The sequence below is a fragment of the Carassius auratus genome, chromosome 22, assembly GCF_003368295.1.
Source record: "Carassius auratus strain Wakin chromosome 22, ASM336829v1, whole genome shotgun sequence".
NCBI classification, from domain to species: Eukaryota; Metazoa; Chordata; class Actinopteri; order Cypriniformes; family Cyprinidae; genus Carassius; species Carassius auratus.
Window position 1 is genome coordinate 31,848,381 of NC_039264.1, and position 6,000 is coordinate 31,854,380.

A 6,000-nucleotide genomic window follows, 5' to 3' on the forward strand; every position below is an offset into this window, starting at 1 on the left:
GTGTTTTCTTACAGAAAGAGAGAGGTCGCTTTGTCTAAGGGCATCTCAACAGGATCAGCCCAGATATTCTTCTTCTTTTTCCCTCAAATTGTGGCCAAAAATCATAAAATTGGTCCCAGTCGTGCCCCGCTGCTCAGCCCAGACACTCCTCTGTCTGATACTAGGTGGCGCTTATAACAAGGTGATTTGCATTTCGGGCCATAACTTTTGAAGTCTAATGACTATCAATAAAATCATTTCCTCCCTCTCAGTCCTTAAAAAATAATCTAAATAGAAGTAAACGTAATTTTAAAGCTGGTAATGGAGGCTTGAGACGTTGATAGCATTCTAATGCAGTTATTACTGAAGTTATTAGAAAGAGAGCGAGAGAGACACAGAGAGAGAGAGAGAGCTTGTGTGAATTAGGCTAACTTACCTATTTACCTCTCTAAACAGCGCTGTTATTACATCACTAGTGAGAAATGTCATGTGTAGCCTTTAAGTTTTTATACTATAAACTGTAGGCTCACTGATAAATTCACCATAGCAGCGCTGACAACACCTATCTGTGCAATCTGCATGACCGTTATTACTATTAACTATGTGAAGTGATCTGGAATTGTAATGTGGTCAGGAGAACTGCCTGGAATAATGTTCTCTGTGCGCTTCCCAGAAAAAAATTGCACACCTCAGAACGTTCATCAGCCAATCAGATTCAAGCATTCAACGGCCCTGTAGTATAATAGAACATTCTTTTTTCCCCAACATTTAGAATTTTCTGAAAGTTGCGCATGCTCCCTCAGATTTTTGAGCAGTTATTTTCATTACAATTCCCTTTTCATGCCCTGGTTTAGGGTTGAAAGAGAATAATGAAAAAATAATATGACAACGGTAGAGTTCATTTTGAAAAGGGAATTGTAATGGACTAATTTTATTTACAATGCAGTTGCGGAATGTAGCTTCAGGAGCAAACAGGGACAAATTTAACAAATTACAAAAAAAAAAAAGAAAGTACAATTACTTACTTAGCTCCCTATTCAAAAACAGCCACTAATGGTTCAAACTAAAACACTTCCTCCCCAAAATATTATTAAAAACTAACATATCCCTGCTATATATATATATATATATATATATATATATATATATATATATATATATATATATATATATATATATATATATATATATATATATATATATATATATATATATGTAACGGAGGCCAGCGAGTAGTGCTGTGCAGGTAAACCTCACTCCCCGATCTCAAGAGACGCACTAGCGACAGAAGACAGCCTCCTTGTTAGTGCGTCCGCCTCCCATGCCGGAAGACCCGGGTTCGAGCCCCGCTCGTCGCCAGTGCGAGGAGCGTCAGAGAGGACCCGGGTGAGAGGGGTTACATATATATATATATATATATATATATATATATACTGTATATAGCAGGGATATGTTAGTTTTTAATAATATTTAATAATAATAATAACAACAACAACAACAACAATTTTTTATATATATACTGTATATAAAATACTGTCACAAGACAACAAATGTTAGTGGGTAAAAACATCAATTATGAATTATGAAAATGCATAAATCATGTTAACCACATTTTCTGAAAACCAGCTACCATTGAAAGTGAAGTGAAAAGTTGAAAAAAGGCATGTTACAAATAAGAAACTTTGTTTTCACTAATAACTTCTTTTTTTTTTTTTTACTTTTTTTATTCTTGAATTAACTTCAGTTAACTTTAATAACAAAATTCAACAAAATTGAATCCCCTATCAGGGACTTTTGTCTTTCTTTGCATTTCACTTTATATTCTTTTGAATTATATATTTTTAAAAAAATGCATTAATCTACAGGTTCATTTAGAGTAGAATTATGGTGCTGGTGAAATAGTTTTATATAATATCATAATATCATAACTTTTTTACTTGGAGACTTATTGTGCAATATAATCTAGTCTTAAACTAACCTGACTCTCCATTTTGGTAGTATGTAAAATTGTTCAATTTGTGATTCATAAGTTTGTTTGAATGTACACTATGTGATTATATGTAAATTATGTTGAGGGATAGATATCCTAATTTCATTGTGTATATATATAATGACAATAGAAATGCATTCAAATTATTACATGATTTAATTACAAGCTATTTTTTAAATATAGAAATAAATGAATAAATATTTGAAACTCAGTATTTCTATGGACATAATTGATAAGAATGTAAATATAAAGTTTACTTTATCAAAAATAAAGTTTTGCACAGAAAATGATATCTTGTTGTTTATTTGACATTATTTGACATGTGATTCATCTAAATTTGTCCACAAATGCATCATGTATCTTACGGCAGTAAAACACTTTTTTGATTTTCCGACTTCTCTTGCAGCTGAACGCTTTGGGCATGATTTCTTTGGAAGTGTGCTGCTGTAACCTCTTTCATCAAACCCGATCGCCGAAGATTCAAGACGGATTTTGCTGTAAAAGCCACACCATTAGACCCATCTCGACAGGATCGCTAATCAAACTTGAGCCTTTGGTGCTTGTGCGTGTGGCTATATTTATATCTTTATGCCCTTATTAGCAGTCAAAGAACAACACAGTGTTTGTGGAAGAGATTTGTCTTTAGTAGTTTGATGAAGGTTGAGATGATCTCAGCAGACCAGATGGAAGTTGAATGCTGTGTTGGTGAAAGTTACTTTTAAAAGTAACGTGTTATATTATTGTGTTATTCCATAAAAAGTAACTAATTGAGTTACTTAGGTACTTTTTATGGAAAGGCCCTATCATGCCAAACGTGAAATGATTAAGCCTCAAACTGAATGAAATGCCTTTTCCTCTGCACCTCACTCCCAATTTTTCTCAACATGGGAACAGGAGAGCTGTCGGACAACAAATGGGAAAACAAACTTATTTCAAAAAGTAACTGTGATATTTCCTTTGTCTGTGAAGTGACTTTGTGTCCCATTTAGATTGAACCACTAGCTGGTGGTTATTTACTTTAGTGGCTATTGAAATAATATAAATATGTCTACTTCATTTCTATTTATTTACACATAATCTGTTGGAAGTAGTCTTGCTGTAATTATACAATGCATGCTTGTGATTATTAAAAAGATGAAATAACCTGCATAGACCCTGCATAAATTATTGAATGCAGTAATGGTACCATCACAATGAGGACACAAATTCACTGTTCACAACTTGCACTTTCATTGGGTCTCAATGTTTTAAATGATTTTCTTTGTTGTCATTTGCATCTCTGTACTAACTTGTTTTAGGCCACTTGTCATGCAGCACTTTATCGCAGAGCACGACTGTCACTTCTGGAAGTTAAAAATCCCTTTACTTTCCTTCACAGGGCAATTGATTTTTAGCTATTCTGCACAGACCGTCAAGACAAACCAACCACAGACCCACAGGAGCAAACTTTAAACGGACACGCTCCACACACACTCACAATCACGTCTGCATTGTTTAAATGCTGTAAAAGTGAACCTTTGTTGTTCACCAAATAAGAGCTGTAAAAAGCTCTCTCATTATCATATTTATTCGTCTATATGCCTATACGTCTGCAAAAAACACAAACAAACAAACAAGACAGGTTTTTGTCTGTAATGGTTCGTTTGGGATAAATTGCCACCTCAGAATGGCTGATGTCTTCATTGTATTTGTGTTTATTAAATTATAATTAATTGAGATATTATGCATTAAGTAGGCTGCACATCATTCATCATAATCACCAGTTACGTCTACGGACCAACTAAGTGCAATTATTCAGCCTGAACTTAAAGCTTATTGTCATTATAATAACACCCGTTTATAAAAGTAAAATAAAAAATAGGTCTATATATGATTCATAGATGTTTTTCAGTTAAGTAGGTGCTGTTCCGTTTTCAGACTCAGTTTTATTGGCAAAGGCAATATTTCTACATTTGTGTTTCCAAAGCATTTGCAGTGTTGCAGCCTACAGTTAAAGCAGTGAAAAATGTATGAAAATAAGAAAATATATTGAAAAGGAAAGATGAAATGAATGGCAGCAGGAAATATTAAAAACTACGCATCGTTTTGGCCACTAGATGGAATCGATGCAGTATTGAAAGTTTTGACTTTTATCATGATCCAAGAGAGCAAAGCATGGTGAGCAAAATGTCAAATCACTGAAGAGTACCTTAAGACCACGTTTTCTTTTGAATGTAATTATGTTTCTTTTTTGTATATATAAAATTGAAAATCCTTTATACTTTATTATATTATACTGTCTTTATTATTTACATCTCTCTCTCTCTCTCTCTCTCTCTCTGCAAGCTGAGCTGCAAGCTTTTTCCATATTGGCCATTTTGAATTTTGTACTACAAAGCTGTATTTTATAAACACATTCGCATAATGTTACACTTACTGTACGCTTGTTCATCAACACGATGCCCTGATACCACATGCTTATAATTTTGGATGTGGTTGACTTATTTTCTTGGGGAGTCATTTACTATGATTCGTGAATCCCTGCCAAATCCAACGATACCAAACATGAGGTGCTTTACCTTAGGATTTGTGCAATGCTGTGATATAGCATCATTTAAACAACTTTTGAATCTTCAAAAAATTCTATATTTTATGAATGCTTACTATTGCAAAACTCTGCCCTGAATGTCCCCAAAAAGTTTTGAGAAAAGATATAATGGTATTTTCAAAAAAAATTGTAATGAAAATGGTCTCAGTATATTAATTGGATCACGCCAAGACAGTAGACCGCAATGTGGTCATAGCTGGCCAAGCTTCCTGTCAGCCACTGTTGATGACATATAGCACCTTTGACTGTGGTCTTAATAATGAATTGTTCAGACCAGTTGGGCAACATCGTTCAGATGGTTCTGTGATGATTCATATGCTTCTCCGTCCATAAAACTCAACACTTTCACTTTGACTGTTCTACTGTATATTAAAACCTTTGTGCAGTCTAAGGTAATTTCTGACCAGAGAATTTTACATTTTGAATTTTAAAACATTATAGCTTCACCAAAAAGGTACCAAACTTGGTTACTTTTATGGCAATTGGTATGTGAACACACACACACACACACACACACACACACATACACAATAATTGAGGGCATGATTCAAAAAAGCTAAGTGGTCATAAAAAAATACTCACACTCATGGTCTTTGTTCAAAAATGACTGACCATAGGAAATTAATGGGAAATGGGGAGAAATTCAAAAATTCTGAATATTTGAGTGTACAATTTGACTTTAAAACTGCAACAATGTTAAATAAAATAATTTTGACTATAATGCAGTAAAAAAGTGGACAGAAAGGAAGGGCTAAAACTCTAAAACATCAAGAGTGTAAAACGAATACATCCACTCACACATGCTTACATTCACACACACACACACACACACACACACACACACACACACACATACCAAGTGAATTGGTATAGCTATAACCATATCGTCAAAATGATTCGGAAGACTGAAATAAAAGATTAAAATCATATGGGTTAAACTCTGGTTAAGAATTTTTTTTTTTATTTTTGTTTCATTTATATAGAATTGTAATGTTTTGTGTAACAAAGTGATTTCTGTGTTCAGGTTTGAATGTAGTAATAAAAGAATAAAACAAGAAAAATATGAACCTTGACAAAAAGTAATTTTTCAGAATGCCTTAACATACATTTAAATCCACAACCTAATAAAAGTTAACAATTATGAATAAAACAACTAGGGTATTCACAAGCCTCTATAGAGTCCTGTTAAATTACTAAGATATTAGACTGGTCCCGTTCTATATCCCCGCCACCAAAAGTTTTCTCAGTCCTCCTGAAAGTGTTCACGGCCATAGGAAGAAAAGGCAAAGCAGACACAAAATCTGGATATACCTTCACTTCAAATCTTTTATAGTTTTACACTGACTATATATTGGACAAAATAAGGGTGGTGGAATATTTTCAACCAATAGGATATAGATTATGTGTTGAGTATGAGCCAAAACTATGTTATGTCTGAGGTAAG

The 6,000-nt window shown here is 33.6% G+C and overlaps 1 protein-coding gene across 3 annotated transcripts in view; it reads left to right on the forward strand.

Annotated features, from left to right (window-relative positions):
• The window catches only part of LOC113040402 (uncharacterized), a 7,579-nt gene extending 3,345 nt beyond the window's left edge, over window positions 1-4,234 (forward strand). Inside the window, exons 6-7 of one of the 3 annotated variants that reach the window (XR_003275213.1) lie at window positions 15-181; window positions 2,376-4,234. The gene's annotated coding sequence lies outside the window, so the exon portion shown is untranslated. Of the gene's footprint in view, window positions 1-14; window positions 987-2,375 lie in introns of those variants that run through there. The other 2 variants (XM_026198758.1, XM_026198757.1) reach the window with 2 other exon arrangements.
• Window positions 4,235-6,000: the final 1,766 nt, after the last annotated feature.